General features: G+C 36.7%; 1 long non-coding RNA gene across 4 annotated transcripts in view; it reads right to left on the reverse strand.

Annotated features, from left to right (window-relative positions):
• Positions 1-321: 321 nt before the first annotated feature.
• LOC107130089 (uncharacterized) overlaps positions 322-21392 on the reverse strand; it is a 171389-nt gene continuing 150318 nt past the window's right edge. For 2 of the 4 annotated variants that reach the window (XR_010587665.2, XR_010587662.2), the window contains 5 exons: positions 19727-19821; positions 19249-19333; positions 18164-18201; positions 6140-7554; positions 322-5269 (listed from right to left, as the gene is read on the reverse strand). This is a non-coding gene — a long non-coding RNA (uncharacterized lncRNA). The remainder of the gene's footprint in view (positions 5270-6139; positions 7555-18163; positions 18202-19248; positions 19334-19726; positions 19822-21392) is intronic. The other 2 variants (XR_010587663.2, XR_010587664.2) reach the window with 2 other exon arrangements.

The raw sequence follows: 21392 nt of genomic DNA on the forward strand, positions 1-21392 counted from the left end.
TTTTTGCCACTTAGGGATATTTAATTATTTAACACTACATAAAGATATCTAATATCAACTTTATTGTATATTCAATATGTATACATGAATATTTCTCTTTATGCTAGTGTGTATTAAACCTTTGTTTCAATATTTAGAACTCCTTTCAGCATTTCATGGAAGGCTGATCCAGTTGTGACAAATTCCCTCAGCATTTGCTAGTCTGGGAAAGATTTTATTTCTCCCTTATTTATGAAATTTTGTTTGCTGTGGAAAAACTCTTGGTATGTTGGCATGTTGACACTTATTCTATTTGAGGAGACTAAAGATAGGATGCTAATATTTTCTGGATTGTTAGGTTTCTGCTGAGAAGTCAACTGTTAGTCTGATAAGTTTCGCTTTGTAAGTTATTTGATGCTTTTATTTTGGTGCTCTTGTAATTTTTTTCCTTCACATCAACTTTAGATAGCTTTAAGATATACACCTTGGTGATTTCCTTTTTTCAATGAATCTCTCAGGAATTCTTTGAACTTCTACAATTTGGGTGTCTAAATCTCTAGGAACATCAGGAAATTTTTCCTCAAAGAGGTTTTTCAATTTTTCAAACTTTTGCCTTTTTTTTTTTTTAACTTAGGACACATATGCTTCTTAGGTTTGAATGTTTTATATAATTCTATGTTTCTTGGATACTTTATTTTTTAATTTTTTCCTGTTTTTTTGTAATTATTATTATTATTAGCCCTGATTGGTTGAATTCAAAAGGCTTGCATTCAAGCTCTGAAATTATTTCTGCTATTTGGTCTAATGTATTGACAAAAACTTTTTACTGCATTTTGTAATTTTCTAAACGTAATTTTCCTTCTGGGGTGCTTTCTGTCTTCTTAAAAATATCTATCTCTTTGGAAAATTTTTCATTTATATTTTGAATTGTTTTATTTGATTTCTTTATGTTGGTTTTCAGATTTTTCTGCAATCTTACCAAGCAACTTAATAATCAGCATTTTAAATTCTTTAACTGCTATTTCAAAGATTTCATCGTGGTTAGGTGACACTGCTGGAGAGCTAATATGATCTTTTGAGGATGTTATAGAATTCTGCTTTTTTTATATTGCCAGAATTATTTTTCTGGTTCTTTCTCATTTGGGTCAACCATTTCTTCTTCTTCTTCTTGGAATTATGTTTAATTCAACTTGATTTTTAAATTTTTTTCCTTGTGAGCATATAACTTTAATGTGTTTATTTTATGGTTACCTAGCTTTGGCTCTGGGTGCTTTCAGTGGAAAAGACTCTGCATGAGTTCCCTTGTTATAGAGAATCTTTGTGTTAACGGCTTTCTCAGATGCTGGTTGTGGTAGCAATGTGCTGGCTGTGTGAGCAGGTTTGTTGTCTCCTGTGGGGCTTGAATGAGAGAGGGCTCATGAATCTCATTTTGTTCTGTAGCAATGTACACTTTTTAATTATTTTTCCATTATCATGATTATTATTATTATTTTACTGTAGTGTACAGTTCAGGCTTCAGGCCAGTACGAGTTTCCCAAGAGTAAAATCTGGCTGTGGCTGAATTATGTGGGTATGAGCAATTCCCTAATGGTGGGCAGAGGTCCCAACCTTGAAAGAGGTGGCTAAGGGAATTCTCAGTGAAAAGCAATGAGCTCCTCATAGGGGCAAAAGAGAGAACCTCCTTAGCCCCACTTCCAGACCAGCAGAAAAAGGGTCTGTCTCCTTCTCACACACAAATCCTAGTGTTCTGGCTATTCAGATCAGACAGACACCTCTTCCCAACTACAGGAATGCTGATGTTCCATGTAAAAAAGGATTGTGACTCTACCCCTCATGCAAGTCTGAGTCCAGAGGGCACTTCCCCTGTGGGATGCAGTCTCCCTAATGTGGTCCAGAAAAGCTGTCTACAGGTAAATCTGTCCTGAGCTACCATGGGAGAAGCCTCAGCTGTGTTGGCGGTGGAAGGTGGTGGGGAGAAGAAGTCCCCTTTTTCAGTAATCTTCAGAAGTACTGTGGCTGCCTGTCTGTTGGGTAGAATATCAGGTTTTCTCCACTGAGCCCAGCACTGTACCTGTGCCTCTGCTCAAAGAAGCTTTCCACAAGTGGAAAGATCTGGGACTCAAGTCCTACAATCTGGTTTCTTGTGTCCCATTGGGTGCTCCCTGGATGTGCTGCACTCTGCCTTCCTTTAGGAGTGGCAGTTCTTGGGGGCCAGACTACTGTGAATTCTGCTGCTTCTCTGAGTTTAGTTGCCCTTTGGGGCTGCCAAAATCCAGGCTCGGCTGGGGACTGTCTACAAGAGATCCAGTGTTGTGAAGATACACAGGTTGTGAAGATGCACAGGTCTGTCCGGGTTGAAGGTCTATGGACAGAAGAAGTCCCACAATGGGTGTGCAACTAGTATGGTGCTTGTCACTACAGCTCAGGTCCAGTGGGTAAAGGAAGAGACCTTGTGTAAACAAGATAATGCCCTTGAGAAGTCCCCAAATTACAGCTCAGTCCAATACTTGTGCTCTTGAGGGCAAAGAAGCTCTCATTGAGCTTGGACATCAATAATCTACTGTAGGGGACAGGGAGGCTGAGAGTACTCCCACTTACAATGTTCATGGTTTTCTGAGTATCTCAGAGTTTGATATCTGCCAGTTTCTTATTACCTTCTTTTTGTGTGTGTCTCACAGATTTTTCCAGTGAACTCTCCAGTGGGCTCCAGCACTCTCCCCTTAACACTTTATTTGCACTATGATTATTCACCTGTAATTTTGGTTCTACTTTCTGAGAAGAATTGGTCACTGATATTTCTTGTCAGCCATCTCAAGCTCTCTGGTGCCTCAGGCTATGGACAAGTCTGGTATTTGCAATGGCTGGGGCTCTGCTCTTAGCTCCAGAGGGGGGTGATATTGTGTGAAGCTAGACTAAGCTAACCTATCCTCTGGTCTCCCAGCATTAGATTGAAGCACCAACTCTGATGAGAATGGCAGGGGAGTGACATAGACTCTAAGATTTCCTACATTATCAGTAGCCTTCTCAAATGCCAGCTGTAGTAGTAATGTACAGGGTATGTGGACAGGTTTATGACCTCCTAACTAGCTGAGATGATGTGGGCAATGTTGTAAGCTGAAGTTGCACAAGTGTTTTGACTGTTGTTGTTTTTTCTTCACAAGCACTGTGTTACTGTGGCAGCAGATGTTCTAATGGGTCATGCCAGTTGGTCTCCAGCCAGGAGGTGACACTTGCAGGACAGAGTAAGCTGTGTTGGTGGTTGTGGGATTTGTGCTTTGCTTATGTTACCTAGGAGAGATACTCAGATGTCTCAGGCAATGGGCGGGGCCATGGAATTGGCAAATATCTTTTTGTTTTGTTATTCTACCAGAGGAGGTGGAGGAAAAAACATGGATAGAGGTTGGGTCAAGCAAGTCCATACTCTGGGCTCCCCGTGTGCAGGCACCATTGGCGGCCCCAATAGGAACCAGAGGGCAGTCCCCTAGTTGCTGGTGTAATGTTCTGGGGAGGAGCACAGCTGCCTCTGTTGTACATAAGTTTCTGCATGGGGAGATGGGGTAGCATGTGGTAGTAAGACCCACCCAGTTCCCACACCCTTGGCAAGGCACACCTTACACATACAGACTTCTGCTGACAACAGTTTTCTGGGTCCCAGGGCAATGTACACTCAGAACATACAATTATCCCAGGCCACAATTCTTGCTACTAAAGACAGAAACTGAAGCTTTGCAGCCATGCCACTCCACATTTTCCTATGAAACAGGTATGCCCAGCTCCTGCACCTGTGGTAAAAGCATACTTCCCACTCATCCCTCAGTTTTGGCCAAGGAGTTTGTTCTCACTTGAGATCAGATTGCAAACCTAGATTGGGAGACATTAGAAAGTTCAAACCTGTGACCACCACCTGAGTTAGCTGGCAGACATCTCCCAAGTCGAGTAAGAGGTAGGATCAGGAATGGCTTCCTTCCACCCCTGCTGGGTTCTGAGAGTGCATGCAAAGCAAGTCCTGATGCTGCTCCTCATATACTCTCCACCCCTCACCAGATCAGCTCCAGTGCTGGGTAGGGTTAAGGCACTCCACTGTGGCCTGGATTGCCCAGCTCCCCCATAGGAGATGTGTATCACAGAGGCAGTCTCCCCCACTTTCACTTTCTGAAGACACAGTTTTCCACTTGGCTCACAGTGCAGGTTCCTGATCACCATTTCTCTCCAAGAGTCTGTGATTCCTTTCTTTTTTTCTGTTGAGTTCCTATATTTCTTCTTGGTTAAAAGTTCACAGCATGAATTCATGAATTTCTACACAATCTTTTGCTCTGTCCAAGTGGATGAGGCATGCTAATGAAGCCTTCAATCCACCACCTTGGAAAACACAAAGAGTTAAAAAATATTTAAGTGAGCATTTGGACTTTTGATTAAGCATAATTCTCACTGTCTGAGAGGTAGAGAGAAACTGACTACCACCGGTATGGTACCCCAAAACGTGAGACTTGATTTGTGGATGGCAGGGCTTCCTTCACGCCAAGGTTAGCAATGTACCTTAGACCCAGTACATAAAAATAAAGTAACATCACAAATTAGTTCAGGTGCATACTCTTTCATGTCTGTTATATTGATTGACTATGCCTATAGCTCAACAAATACAGTACAGTTTTCCCAAATTCTGCACCAAAGCTGGATTTTTCTAAATGCTAAGCATATTTTCAGACTAAAAGTCATATCATTTTTGCCTCACCTTGGATGCTGGATAAATTTTAGGCACCAGATCTTTCTCCTGAAGATTCTGATTCATGAAGACATGGCAGATCTTAAGTATCTATACTTTTTATAGACACTAAATGCAAGTTTTAAGAAACATTGTTGTAAGTAACATTGCCTGTATTATACATGTTGGTGATCCCATCATGCAATCACAATAGTCAAAGTCAATTTAATGAAGTAAATACCATGGAACATGTTTATTCAGCAAAGTATTCAATGATTGAGAAATGTGTCTGCTTCATCATTTAAACGTATAATTAGACTACTGATTTTTCAGAGCTTTATCAAATATTTGGACATCAACAAAGAACTAACATTAAATTTTGAAATTGCAAGAATATTCCAATTCTTATAGTCTATCCTGTTTCCAAAGCAGATTCACCTCCTTGTGTTGGAAGGCACTATGTAATAGCATTCTCTAGAATCCAGCAGCACAAAAGGATTACAAGAGGAGTCATAGGAATGTATAGCACCAGATCATAAAGGTCAACATGGGCCCCAGTGGTCATAAGTAATTTCACCGTTACTTTCTCTGTAGAAAGGGAGAGAGAAAACAAAACAAAACATAACAAAATGTGTCAGATTCCCTCATGGTGTCCAAAATGCTTCTCAGTGACTTAGAATTTGAAAAGTACATGAGTTGGACAGCCTGGATTCTACTTCTTCAATATCTATACTCTGCGATTCCCCAGATCTTTCACATATTGTTTGTCCTGTTGTGGGGCTATTTTGTCAGTCCTGATTCAGTACGGAGACCCATGCTGAGTTGAGGAAGGAGAGAATGAGAAGGAAACCGTTTAACCCTTACGTCTCCCACTTTACAGCATATTGATCCAGTTCCGGTTATTATAAAAGATTCTATTCGTAATCCCAGCACTTTGGAAGGCCTAGGAGATTTCTTGAGCCCAGCAGTTCAAGACTAGCCTATACCATACAGTGAGAGCTTTGTCTCTACCAAGAAAAAAAAAATTAGCTGTCTGTGATGGCAGCACCTGTAGTCCCAGCTCCTGGGGAGGCTGAGATGGGAGAACTGCTTAAATCTGGGAGGTTGAGGCTGCAGCAACAATAGTTGTGCCAGTGAATTCCAGCCTGGGCAACAGAGTGGGAGACTGTCTCAAAAAATAATATAAAAATAAAAAAAGATATTTTATCAAATTAAGTATGATAAACTAATTTGAGTATTTGAAAACAAGCCAGCATCATTATGTACATAGTTCAAGTTAACCTACTTTGGGAAGTAGGGGGATCTTGGGTAAAGTTTGAGTGTTTTCTCAAGTTTCAGTGGGAAAAAAAAGCTGTTTACTGTGTATATGATTGTAGGTTGAGAGGAACTCAGTAATTCCTAGCATATTGACACTGTTTTTTCTATACAAAGAGAAAATATTTACCATTGTGCCCTTACCTTTCTGCGATGCAAAACAGGCATGAGTTATCATAGGTTTTACCACTGGATCCACAGATAGAAGGAAATTTCCTGGTGTAATCAAGTGCTGGGTCTTTGTATATGTCACAGTTTGGCTACAAAATCCAGAGACAAAAAAAATAAACAGAGAGTACACATCTAAAAAATATTCTTGACATTTTCATAACTTTTGTTTCTCTATCAGTGGGTCTCCTCAAAATCCATTCCACTTCCATCTCAGAAGTAAACATTAAACAAAATTTTTAATTTATAATTCAGTTGCTTTTCTAATACTTTCACCATATATGTAGTTATTCTGAAAATTATGTGTTAATTAATTTTAGAAGTTTTTGAAATGTAAATGCATAAATATAACTTTCTGGTTTTCTAAAAATATTTTTGCAACTATAGATTACTTTCATTGAAAGCTTATATAATTACTTATTAAAATAATATATTTTCTCATCCTTAACACATTAATATGGTAAATGATTATATACTAATTTGAGTATATATTTTACTAACAATAGTAAACTTAGTAAAATAAACTTTCTTATAAAATTAAATAAACTTTGTTATATTTTGTCAACATTTTCATACATTGCGGTATTGTGTGTGCTAAAATTTTATTTAATATTTTTGAATCTATGTTAATACTGACATTTTTATCCATTGGTAAAATTGAAAGGTTGACAGTGAATTCAATTGCATAAATTTATAGATAATTGATCTTTCTTTCAAGGTACTCTTAAGAGCACCTCTTTGAATTCATTGGTTAGTTGTTTTGTTACAATAGGTTTAAATGTGGATTCTTATATAATGTTTTTGTGGTTAGAATGCATTGAAACCCTTAAATTATTCGTGATAGCCAAAAAGTAGAAGCAATCAAATGTTCTTCAACTGATGAATGGATAAATAAACATGCAATATCATCCGTCAATGGCATTCATGGATAAAAAGAAATGAAGTACTGATTAATGTTACAAAATGTACGAATCTTTGAAACATTATACTATGTTAGAGAAACCAGTCACACATATTGTACAATTCCATTTCATATGAAACGTCTAGAAAAGGTAAATCCATAGATACAGGAATTGCATTAGCAATTCCCCGGAGTGAGAGGTCCCAAAATGGCGACCAACAGTAAATGAGCATTTGGAATCTAATAACAGTAACAAAAATGTTCTAAACCTGAACTAGCGTGACAATTTTACTATTTGATAAATAAATTTTTAAGACAATAAATTATTTATTTTAATTGGGTTAATTATGATATATAAATATATCACAGTAAATTTATTCATAAAAATGTATACTGATAGTATAAATGTAAATAAAATCAAATTCACTTAACTTCCAAGCTGCCCAGACGTAATGAGGACCACCTAAATCTCTCTATGAGTCCTCCAGACCTATATTAAGTATCAAGAAAAACAAATAAAATTGCATAAATCACTTGTATTTGACATAATTTGAAGACAGAATAAAATTACTCACTTCCCATTAACTGTACATATAAAAATGAGCATCAAATTTTGGAAGAGTCATTACTTAACGTCCTAGTGCAAGCAAGCTTCTTATAGAGAACAGAAGGTGAAGGAATGAGCTTGAATGAAGGCCACAGAAAGAAAAAAGAAAACCTACAAAAACCACGAAAGAGAGAAGTGGGAAACTGAAAACACAATTCAGGTAAAATCTGGGGAAAGTCTATAATTCATACTAAAAAATATAAAAGAGACTTGGTAGGCAAGAACATGTTTAGCATGAAATATATTAAAAGTAAATGAGATTCAAAATGGAGGTCTCAGAAAGGCATCACCTCTCCATGAGGAAAAGTAAAAAGAAAAAAAAAGGAGGGGGAGTACAGAGAGCAGAGAAAGGCATCCTTCAGAAACAGTGTGGAAAAAGTAAAACGAAGCACATAGAGGACCTTTAGAATAAATGCAATACAATAGAGAACTAGAGTAAAAGGATAACACCACACACACATACACACACACACACACACACAAAGACCCCTCGCATTACTCCAGTGAAGTAACTACAATTTGCTTTAGTGACTGAAAAGGACACTCTTTCAATATGAACCTTGTAAACCAAGCCACACTGACAGCTACTGTTTCTACAAAAATGTAAGAAAAAAATGCCGTCTTCATATAAAAATACATACAACTCTTATAAGAAGGAAACAAATAAGCAGCAAAATTGGGAATCACACAGCTTCACCTGAAACTTCCTGGCCTTGGAAATAGAAAATCACAGTAAAATGATAATTTAATGAAACACCTAAAACAAAATCAATTAAATAATCTCCAGAAATCATTTGCAGATGTGAAAACAAACCCCTTGTATCTAAAGTCGAACTCCAGAACAAAAATTGGTATCTTCAAAAATGTGTGAAATAACACTTGATTGAAAATAGAACAAAATCAAAGTTAATGCAAACATATTTCAGAAATAAATATTAAATTGAAAGATGCCCAATGAAGGATAGGTTTCAATAAACATTCAGGCAAAAGAAAACGTGTAGTAAGTGAATATTAAGCCTTATTTTAGCATTTTAGTAATGAATGCACTTTAGCCAAATGAGAGATTATTGGACAATGTTTGTCAAAGGAACGATTGTAAAGTATTTAACATATTTATTTTTATTTAATATAAAACATAGATAGGTAAGATGTAGAAGAATGTAGAAAATTTTATACGTTCTAAAAATTTTAAAACATGAAATTTACCCAAATAAGAAGAGAAAGATAGATTATAAAGAGGTTGCTGCTTTTCTATAGGGAATAGGTAAAAGGGAAGTATTTCCATGAAACCCAGACAAATCAGACATAATAAATAAATAAATAAATAAATAAATAAATAAATAAATATTTTTAAAAACAAAGAAGTGCTTTAATTTAAAAAGTAAAATGAAACTTTTCTAAATGTGGAAGGATGTATAGAGCACCAAAACAAAGAAATCACATAGGCTAGAGATAACAATAACATAGCATAATAAACATAGTGATTTTAACAATACGTTATATAACATTATTGAGACTACATTTATCTGTTATCTTAATAGGCATGAGTGGAACATACTCACTAATTAAATTAAATAGATTTTCAATTTGACACACATAGCAAGACCCACTGTACGCTATATATGTAATATGCACCCAACTCTAAGTGAATGAAAAGCTTACAAATAGAAAAATATGCAAATGTATGCCAAGCATAAGGATAAAATTAGAAATCATGTACTGTTCTTCCAGTATCAAAGAAAGTATAGTTCAAGTCAAATGTCATTAAATATGACATGAAATGATACTTTGTAATGGTAGAAGCTACAATTCACAAGAAAAATAGGACAGTTTTGAATATCTATTACAAAGCTAAGAAGGCATATCTATGAAACAAAAACTAAAAAAGATGACAGAAATAGATAAAAACAGAATAGTAATAAGAGATTTCAACATTCCACCTATGGTGAAAGACAGATCAGTGCATAAATAACAGATTAGAATACAGATTTAAACATATAATCATAAGTAGTTTTATGAATATATCAAGTGATATACTCTGATAATAAGCATACATCTTCTCAGGTACACATTGGATGTACACAAAAATTGTTCTATATTAGATCACAAAAAAAATCAGTAAGCTCCACTGGGTAAGTGTAATATAAGCAAAATTCTAATCACAATTACATAATATTAAAAATTAGTATCAACATGAAAAAGTCCATCACACCGAGAAATAAATAAAAATATTATAAACAATACTTGGAATTTTTCAAAAAGTGATAAAATTAGATTATTCACAAAATATAATGAAAATGATAATGATCTTTATTAGAATCAATTTGATGCATTTTAAGCAGTGAACAAAAAAGAAACCTCATAGCATTAAACACGTGTATCAACAAAAATGAACAGAATAAAAATAGAATTAAAATTGCCATTAAAAAGCTAGAAATGAATAATGAAAAAACAGAGGGCATAAAGATAACTACAAAATAAAGCCACAATTGAATACAGTAGATTTCATTAAGTGTAGTTGATAATCCAGGGTTTTTGAAAAAATAACAAAATAAAGAAACTAATATAATTAAGAAAAATGTGAGAGACATAACAATGCAGTGTATAATAGGAACAGTCATTGAAATGCAGAAAATTGAAATAATACAAAAGACTAATTTGCATAACTCATTACAAATAAACTTGAAATTCTAAAAGAAAGAAACAAGCTTTTACAAAAACACAATCTGTCCAACTTAACCCCCTGAGATGTAAAAAACTTGCAAAGACTAGTTTCTTTCTCTTAACAAATGTTCCAACATTTATTAAGAGAAAAACCACACAGAAAATAACAAAGTCCCAGTGGATTTCAAAAAAGTTCAACTCTCAAAATTAGACAGCCCTCTACGTTATACAGAGAATACAAAAATCCAAGGAAATGTTCATGTTTTAATGAAGCAAGTAAAATATACATACCTAAACTTGATAAAAAGAATACATGACAGTAAATTTGCAGGCTGATATCACAAATGTTAACAAATAAAATATTATTGAACAGAATCAAAAATAAATGTTTTATAAGTAAGCGATGTCCACATGGGATTTACCATCGTTAAAGTTTGATTCAATACTAGAAATTCATTCATTATTACATATTAATAGTTGCTAAGAAAAAATTATATAATTATCTTTATAAGGGCTGTAAAAGCATTTGAAAAACTAAATATAACTTTCAAACAAAAATATTTAAGAATACAGCATTTACTTAATTTCCAGTCACATACATACAGATAGTCTCACACACACATGTATCTCTTCTTATGTCATTTACTTAACGATTTCCAGTCACACACATACAGATAGTCTCTCTCACACACACACACACATATCTTCTTATGTCAGCACCTTACTAGAAGCATTTTTGCTAAATAGAAAAAAAAGCAAGGATGTTCATATCTCTAGTGTTACTTACTATTGTTTAGCTATTAGCCAGTGTATTAAACAATATAATTCAACTAGAGGCATAAAAAAGAAAAAAAAAATAAAATTGCTAATTGCATCTGTTTGCAGATACTATTACAGTGCAACAGGGATATATGAGGAATCATTTAAAATGAACTTAAATGGTGAAAGAATATAGGACTTTAATAGAATATAAAGTTAACATACATGACTTGATTACTCCTATATATATAAACCTAGTCTGTTGGAAAGTATAATTAATGCTAGAGAAAGCCTCTTTAAAATTACATCAAAGATAAAACAGGAATACAATTAACGAGTGATGTGCAATTTTAAATAAAGAATAATTGCTGTGATTTTGCAAGATGACCGACTAGATGCAGCCAGATGGAACAGCTGCCACCGAGGGACCAGGACGACTAACACACTCCTAACAGATCTTTAGGGGGAAGGCACTGAGAGTGGATGAAGGGAAGACACAGAAGCTGGGCTACAGGTGGAGGAAGCTGGGAACACTGCACAGGGCTACCATGCACCAGGGACTCATTTCCTGGGACCCAGTGACTCCAGGGGACCAGGTGAGTTGAACTAGCAAGAAGCAACCAACAATCGTCATGAACCTCTGGAATCCTGGCAAGATTTCATGGTGCCAGGATTTTGATGAGGTGCATGAAGGCTGGCACCCCAGCACCCATTAGCACCCTGTAGCAACTGATGATGAACATGCACCCTGCATGGATGGATCTCACTGCCACCACCCTACAAAACACATCGGATGGCACCACTTAACCACCTCAGATACTTGAGTTGGCAGGGAGAGCTGCTTAGAGAAGTGGTAGGGGCGGCAGTCAGCCAGTGTGGAGCCCAGAGGGTTTGGTATGAGAGTGTCTGCTGTGGGGCATGGCCCGGGGTGTCCATCCCACTAGGTTCGACTTGCTCTCATAGGATTCTTTAGCCCTAAGGGAAATGTAGGACCTAAACTCTGCAAGGCAGTCTTTCCCATCAGATGGGGCCAGTCTGACCCAAGCATCCCTTGGTCTGCTGACCTTTCCCAGGGCCCCAGCCTGGGTGCACCTGCTTGCAGTGCAGCCTCAGGTGCCTTGGGGCCTGCATCACAGCTCCTGCACTGCTGGACCACATCTTGTGCATAGGTGGAGTGCTCCAGTGAGGCATCCTGGAGACCACACACAAGCCTACCAGCTCCCTCCTTCAACTGCAGCTTCCCCAAGGTCCACAGACACACCCCACATCACTTTGCAGGTACCTGCGAGTGCGGGCAGATTTAGCCTTTCTTTCCCTGCCAGTGCATGTGGGCACATGCCCCCTTACCCTGCACTGCCTGTGCTGCTGGTGTCAATGTACTCCACCTCCCTCACCCCACTTGACCACCATGGCAGTAAGAGCCTTGGCAGGCAAAGCTTGCCAGCCCCACCCTTGCCAGTGCCCTGCCCCAGTGCCAACACTGCCACAGGAGTGAAACTAGGCATGGAGAACAGCACACACTCCCCCACCCTGAGTGGCCACCCTCACCTGGATAAACACACAGACCTGCAACCACCACATTAGCATCCCATCCTTGTACTAACACAACCACCAGCAAGACCATGCACACAGTCACCAGCAGGGGCCCTCTGACCCCTGAGCAATGCTGCTGTGAATGACTGCATGAAGGCAGACAACCCCAGAACCCACTAGCATCCTGTTGCAACTGATGATAAGTATGCACCCTGCCTGGATGGATCCCATTGCCACCACGCTACGAAACACATTGGCTGGCACCACTCATGGAATGTAGTGATCAGTGGTCTGGGAACACTAGTTGATGCAGCACAGTGGGTTCCTAAGGTCAAGGAGCCAGAGAACAAAGTTGGGGCCTGATACAAGCCCCTCAACATTAAAGAACACAGTAGTGAGAAGTCAGGAGCTAAGCCTTGGCCCCCTAAAATCTGCCATTAATGAAGTCAGTGAACCAAACCCACCTTACAACAATCAAACCCTCAAGGTCATCAAATAAAATCAAAGCAAAAAAAAATTTGAAGGACAGAAATGTCAAAGATGGATAAAACATTAGCCCACAAAGATGAGAAAGAACTAGCACAATAACCCTGATAACTCAAGAAGCCGAAGTGCTGTCTTTTCTCAAAACAACCACACTAGCTCTCCACCAAGGGTTCTTAACTGGGCTGAGGTGGCTGAAATGACAGAAATAGAATTCAAAATATGGATAAAAACAAAGGTCATTGAGATGCAGGAATACATAGAAACCCAAGCCAAAGAAGCTAAGAATCACAATAAAACAGTAAAATGGTCATACTGCTCAGAGTGATTTAAAGATTCAGTGCTGTTCCTATCAAACTACCAATGACATTCTTCACACAACTAGAAAAAAATTATTTTAAAATTCATATGGAACCATAAATGAGTTCAAATAGCCAGTGCAATTCTAAGCAATAAGAACAAAGCTGGAGGCATCATTCTGCCTTACTTCCAACCATAATACAGGGCTACTGTAATCAAACAGCATGGGACTGGTACAAAAACAGACATACAGACCAATGGAACATAATAGAGAGCCCAGAAAATAAGGCCACACACCTACAATCATCTGATCTTTAACAAAGCTGACAAAAACAAGCAATGGGGAAAAAGCTCCCTATTCGATCAATGGTGCTAGGATAACTAGCTAGCCACATATAGAAGACAGAAATACCATATACAAAATCTTTACACCATATACAAAAATCAACTTAAGATTTATTAAAATCTTAAATATAAAATCCAAAACTATAAAAACCCTGGAAGACAACCTAGGCAATACCACTCTGATCATAGAAACAGGCAAAGATTTTATGACAGAGGTGCCAAAAGCAATTGCAACAAAAGCGAAAATTGACAAGTGGGATTTAATTAAACTAAATAGCTTCTACACATCAAAAGAAACTGTCAACACAGTAAAGAGACAACTTACAGAATGGGAGAAAATATTTGCAAACTATGCATCTGACAAAGGCCTGATATCCAGCATCTATAAGGAACTTAAATTTACAAACAAAAATCAAACAGCTCCATTAAAAACTAGGCAAAGAACATAAACACTTTTCAAAAGAAGACATACACACAGCCAACAAGCATACAAATAAAAGTTCAACAACACTGATGATTAGAAAAATGAGTCAAAACCACAATGAGATACCATCTCACGCCTGTCACAATGGCTATTAATAAATGTAAAAAAATAACAGATACTGGCAATATAGCAGAGAAAAAATAATGCCTATACACTGTTGGTGGGAGTATAAATTAGTTCAACCATTGTGGAAAGCAGTGTGGTGATTTTCCAAAGACCTAAAAAGAGAAATGTCATTCAACCCGGCAATCCCATTACTGGGTATATACTAAAAGGAGTATAAATCTTTCTAAAGACACATACTCACATATGTTCATTGCAGCATTATTCACAATAGCAAAGACATGTAATCAGCCTAAATGTCCATCCAAGGTAGACTGGATAAAGCAAATTTTATATATACCATGGAATACTATGCAGCCATAAAAATGAATGCTATTATAACCTTTTCAGGAACATGAATGAAGCTGGAGGCCATTATTATTAGCAAACTAACGCAGGAACTGGAAACCAAATACTGCATCTTATCACTTATAAGGGGGAGCTAAATGATGAAAACACATGGACACATACAGGGGAACAACAGACACTGGGGCCTACCAGAAGGTGAAGGCTGCGAGAAGAGAGAAGATCAGGAAAAATAATTATTGTATACTAGGCTTGATACCTGGGTGATGAAATAATCTGTACAACAAACCTCCATGACATGAGTTTACCTGTGTAACAAACCTGCACATGTGACCCTAAACTTAAAATAAAAGTAAAAAAAAGTCCTGAAAAACACAAACAGAAAAGTATATTTGGACAATAAGAAACAGATTTTATGTTCTTGGATAAGATGATTGAGCATCTTTAGTTGATATATATTTCACAGGGAAAAATAGATATTCAACAACAGTTAAAAACTGGAAAATAAAAACTATATGCTTGATGAATTTGCTTTACTAGATGTTTAACATGTTTTAAAACTTCTATACTTTGACAATGTCATACAGATCAAAGAAGTAGGGTAAAATAGAAAGTCAATAAATAGACCAAAGTACATTTGGAAATCAAATATATAATAAAGTTTGGAAATCTAACATATAATCAAGGTAGTTTCTCAAATAACTCAAGCAAAGGTATATATTTCAATAAATTAACCTGGGAAACCTTATTTGCTTCTTGGAAAAAGATAAAATTGAAGATACATCTCACACTCTATTAAAAAATACACTCCCAACATATCAGAGCCTTAAGTGTAAATCATAAAACGAAAAGAACATTAGAAGTCAACAAGGGTGAATTTCTCTAAAACCAGAAAGTTGAAAAGTTTCTAAATATGACTTAATGTCAATATGTTATATACCTAAAGAATAATAAATTTAACCGCATAAAACATTTGCATGGCAAATAAATGCCACAATCAAGTTATAATGTGTTGATATTTTCAACATATGTAGCATAATATAGTGATGATATTATTGAAACTCATAAATAATAGAGAGATTTTTAAAATGCCAAAGAGAACAGTGTTTAAAATGTATGATCAAAAATTTTCTAAAGGACCTGGAAAAGTGGTTCTGTAATATAAGAAAAGGTGTTAAATTTTACTTCTAATTAGAGAAATTAAAACATAATATTCACTCCCACACACAAGATCTACAGAAATTTTAAATCTTTTGAAAAAGAAGACAATTTCACATACAATAGACCCCAAAACGTAAAATATCTAGGAATATAATCAACCAAGGAGGTGAAAGATCACTACAAGGAAAACAATAAAACACCAATGAAGTAAACTGTAGATAACAGAAACAAATGCAAAAATATTTCATGCTTATGGTTTAGAAGAATATAATTAAAGTGACCATAATGCCCAAAGCAATTTACAAATTCAAAACAATCCCTAACAATGTAAAAACGTACCAATGTTACCATTTTTCACAGGATTAGGGAAAACAACTCTAAAATATATATGAAGGCAAGAAAGCCTGAATAGCCAAAGCAATCCTAAGCACAAACACACAAACAACAACAACATCATTCTAGGCAATGAATTTGTGACTAAAACCTCAAAAGCAAATGAAAAACAAACAAACAAACAAACCCAGACAAATGGGACTTAAACTAAAAAGGCTCTGCACAGCAAAATAAATAAACAACAGCATGAACAGACAACCTGTAGAATTGGAGAATGTATTTGAAACTATGAATCTGACAGGGGACTAATATCTAGATTTTACGAGGACCTCAAACAACTGACAACAACAACAAAACCAAAATAATAATCTCAATAAAAGTGGGCAAAGACATGAATAGATATTTTTCAAAAGCAGACATACAGATGGCCAACAAGCATACAAAAAATGCTCAACATTACTAATCATGAGAGAAATGCAAATTAAATCCACAATAGGATATCGTCTTTCACTAATTAGAATGATTATTACTAAAAAGATAAAAAATAACAGGTGTTAGTGAGGATGTGGAGAAAAGGGAACTCATATACTGTTGAAGGGAATGTAAATTAGTGGTACATCTCTGAAAAGCAACATGAACTTTGAAGAAATAAAAATGGAACCACCTTTCAACACAGCAATCCAACTACTGGATATCTACATAAAGGAATAGAAATCATTATGTCAAAAAAAAAAAAAAAAACAAACACTTGCATCTGTAGGTTTATCACAGTACTAATCACAATAGTAAAGACATAAAATCAATCTAAGTGCCCATCAATGAATGTTTGGATAAATAAAATGTAGTATACATACACAGTTGATTTCTTTGCAGCCATGAAAAAGAACCAAACTATGTCTTTTGCATGGATAGAACTGGAGGCCATCTTACATGAAAGTCAAACGAAGAAAGACAAATTCCCACTTATAAGTAGCAGCTAAATAATGTATACTTGTGCACATAGAGTATGGAAGGATAGAAAATGGAGACACATGGAAGAGTGAGGGAGTGGGGAAGAATGATGAGAAATGACTTAATGGGTACAATGTACCTTATTTGTGTAAAGGATAGCCTAAAAGCCCTAGCTTCACCACTATACAATCTATGCATGTAACATATAAATGTATCCAAATAAACAGAAAATTTTTGACAGCCCACTATGGTGACAGACTATGGAGATCAAGACACTCTCAGGCCGGGCGCGGTGGCTCAAGCCTGTAATCCCAGCACTTTGGGAGGCCAAGACAGGTGGATCACGAGGTCAGGAGATGGAGACCATCCTGGCTAACAAGGTGAAACCCCGTCTGTACTAAAAATACAAGAAAATTAGCCGGGCGACGTGGCGGGCGCCTGTAGTCCCAGCTACTCGGGAGGCTGAGGCAGGAGAATGGCGTGAACCCGGCGGGGCGGAGCTTGCAGTGAGCCGAGATCGCGCCACTGCACTCCAGCCTGGGCGACAGAGCGAGACTCCGTCTCAAAAAAAAAAAAAAAAAAAAAAAAAAAAAGACACTCTCATTGTTAATGTGCATAAAAACTAGGAACACTCTTAAAGAGGATATTGTTTCCAATATGGTAAAATGTATAACAAAACTACCTATATTTTTACATTTCATACTAGCATTCTCACAGCTAGAAGTTTACTTTGCAAATATATATGCACAGATTATTCACTGAAACATGATCTGTAATTGCAAAATCTTGGAAACAATTTAAATGTTGAAATATAAAAGATTGGATTATATCTTCAAATTCTACAAAATAGAGTACCACCGAGCTAGTAAATAAGGAGAAATGTCTGCATAAATAAAAACACTTCTGGAATGCTGACATTGCTGTATCTTCTCCTGGAGAAGCAATAACCTAGTGTTTTACGTTGTAATACACAATTTTTGTTGTGAACATTTTCCATGTTAACAGTTAGTTTTTGACTAACAACTTTTTAAAAATTGTTTTCTACTTTCTCAAAAATTAGAGGTAACTTACCTCAGCCAACACAGCAGGCAACTCAGACAATGCAGTATCTGCACAAACGAAAAGTATTAAATAACTTAGTCTCCCCAATGATATATCCACATCTCTTGTAAGATGACATGGATGCAGCTCTTTCAGGGGGGAAGCTACAAGCCATACAATGAGTCTTCTCTGGCACTCACTGTGTATGGGAAGGTCAGATTACAACACTGGTAATAGTCCTGATTCTTACAGCTGATCTCACTCAGTCTCAAATACATTACATGCTTTAAACCAACAACACCTTCCCTTGAGGATACCATTTTATTTGTTATCTACATTTTATAGATGATGAAATTAAAGGCTAAGGATGACAGTTACTTCAAATATAAAGGAAATTAACTAGAACTCAGAGTCAAACTCTCTTCTATTTTCACTGCTTTTTCCAATGCCCACATAATTCCGTCATAATGAGAGTAATAGACAATCATGGGTTTTAAGGCAGGCCAAATGTCTTAAAAGTTATCAATGAGGACTGGCTTGATACAATACTTTGATGTCAGAATTTGTAACTATAAATATCAGATCTGAAGGTTTATCCTAACAAATTTTACTGGAGAATATGACCTCCAAAATAGGGAAAGAGTTTAGCTGAAGCACTTGAAGAGAATTCACTGGGCATTTATATTCACTGTAGAGTTTTCTCCCTTTATAACATAGAGAGGGGAATTCACCAATGTAATTTTTTTTTTTTTTGAGATGGAGTCTTGCTCTGTTACCCCGGCTGGAGCATAGTGGCGATCTTGGCTCACTGCAATCTCTGCCTCCTGGGATCAATTGATTCTCCTGCCTCAGCCTCCCAAGTAGCTGGAACTACAGGTGCACACCACCATGCCTGGCTAATTTTTTTACTTTTAGTAGAGACGGGGTTTCACCATGTTGGCCAGGCTGGTACCAATGTAATTTTAAAAGGGCATTTGTCCTCTGTTTATTTGATTTACCAGTTCAAGTATATTAAATCAAATGAAACAACGAATTTTATTCCCAGGTGATATCAAATCTTGCCTGCATTTTCTAGGACATCAGAATGTCTAACCAGGATTACAAAACGCACTTACCAGAACAAAGATAAAATGCCAACATGATGATAAAACTAGCTTGGATCCACAATGAGAAGTGAGCCATTTGACCTCTTCAGTTACCCTAAAAGAAATATGTAGAGAAAAGTTCATAATATTCATGACACAAACCCCATAAAGCTTCAGTGAACAGAATTGGAAAGAGGGACCACTTTCTGTACCCTTCCAATTGAGAAGACAGTTAGAACTTCTATATTCCTTTAGGGAAGACTAATGAAGAGTAGTCCCTTTGCTCCTCCACCCCTAAAGCCAACAAGAAATAAGCACAATAAATACATATGGGAAAATGTTCAGGATAACCTTCTGTGTGGCATTTAATATCACATGGACTTTTGAGAGTCTAATTTATTCTTCATAGAAGTTGCAAAAATCATTATTAGAAAAACACGATCTGGAGAAATTCAGACAGCAATTCTACACATGAAAGTCACCATAATATATGTCACAAATTACCCACCTCAGGAAGGAATGGTCCAAAGGGAAACAGTGGCTGTCCTGATCACTCTTGCTTTCTCATGTATCTCCACTATACTGAGGAGTCTTTTGAAATCTCTACATAAGGAAGACATGTAGATAAGGAGAGATAAGACACAGAGTGATTGTGTGTCCTGGCAGGTGCTAGGAACTTGCCTCATACAGATGTTATCAAAACTACACCTACAGCTGAGAGTAAGGGGACAGACAATTTTACTGATGGGCACAAACAAATGAAAAGGAAAGAAAGTGATCTCGTGACAAGTGTATTAAGAGTCTAGAGCTCTTAAAATCATCTTTTACACAGATGATTTTGTTGATGGCATGACAACACTGATTAAACAAATAAGGACAGCAATATAGGAATTATTTTTTTAGATAATTCTCATAGTCTAGCCAAATTTCTTTTATACCTCCTTTTAATTCATTGGCACATTTCCTTTTGTAAAGAATTTTTTTTAAAATTTATTTATTATTATTATTATACTTTAAGTTGTAGGGTACATGTGCATAACGTGCAGGTTTGTTACATATGTATACTTGTGCCATGTTGGTGTGCTGCACCCATCAACTCATCATTTACATCAGGTATAACTCCCAACGCAATCCCTCCCCCTCCCCCCTCCCCATGATAGGCCCCTGTGTGTGATGTTCCCCTTCCTGAGTCCAAGTGATCTCATTGTTCAGTTCCCACCTATGAGTGAGAACATGCGGTGTTTGGTTTTCTGTTCTTGTGATAGTTTGCTAAGAATGGTGGTTTCCAGCTGCATCCATGTCCCTACAAAGGACGCAAACTCATCCTTTTTGATGGCTGCATAGTATTCCATGGTGTATATGTGCCACATTTTCTTAATCCAATCTGTCACTGATGGACATTTGGGTTGATTCCAAGTCTTTGCTATTGTGAATAGTGCCGCAATAAACATACGTGTGCATGTGTCTTTATAGCAGCATAATTTATAATCCTTTGGGTATATACCCAGTAATGGGATGGCTGGGTCATATGGTACATCTAGTTCTAGATCCTTGAGGAATCGCCATACTGTTTTCCATAATGGTTGAACTAGTTGACAATCCCACCAACAGTGTAAAAGTGTTCCTATTTCTCCACATCCTCTCCAGCACCTGTTGTTTCCTGACTTTTTAATGATCGCCATTCTAACTGGTGTGAGATGGTATCTCATTGTGGTTTTGATTTGCATTTCTCTGATGGCCAGTGATGATGAGCATTTTTTCATGTGTCTGTTGGCTGTATGAATGTCTTCTTTTGAGAAATGTCTGTTCATATCCTTTGCCCACTTTTTGATGGTGTTGTTTGTTTTTTTCTTGTAAATTTGTTTGAGTTCTTTGTAGGTTCTGGATATTAGCCCTTTGTCAGATGAGTAGATTGCAAAAATTTTCTCCCATTCTGTAGGTTGCCTGTTCACTCTGATGGTAGTTTCTTTTGCTGTGCAGAAGCTCTTTAGTTTAATGAGATCCCATTTGTCAATTTTGGCCTTTGCTGCCGTTGCTTTTGGTGTTTTAGACATGAAGTCTTTGCCCATGCCTATGTCCTGAATGGTACTACCTAGGTTTTCCTCTAGGATTTTTATGGTATTAGGTCTAACATTTAAGTCTCTAATCCAGCTTCAATTAATTTTCGTATAGGG

The sequence above is a fragment of the Macaca fascicularis genome, chromosome 6 (assembly GCF_037993035.2).
Source record: "Macaca fascicularis isolate 582-1 chromosome 6, T2T-MFA8v1.1".
NCBI classification, from domain to species: Eukaryota; Metazoa; Chordata; class Mammalia; order Primates; family Cercopithecidae; genus Macaca; species Macaca fascicularis.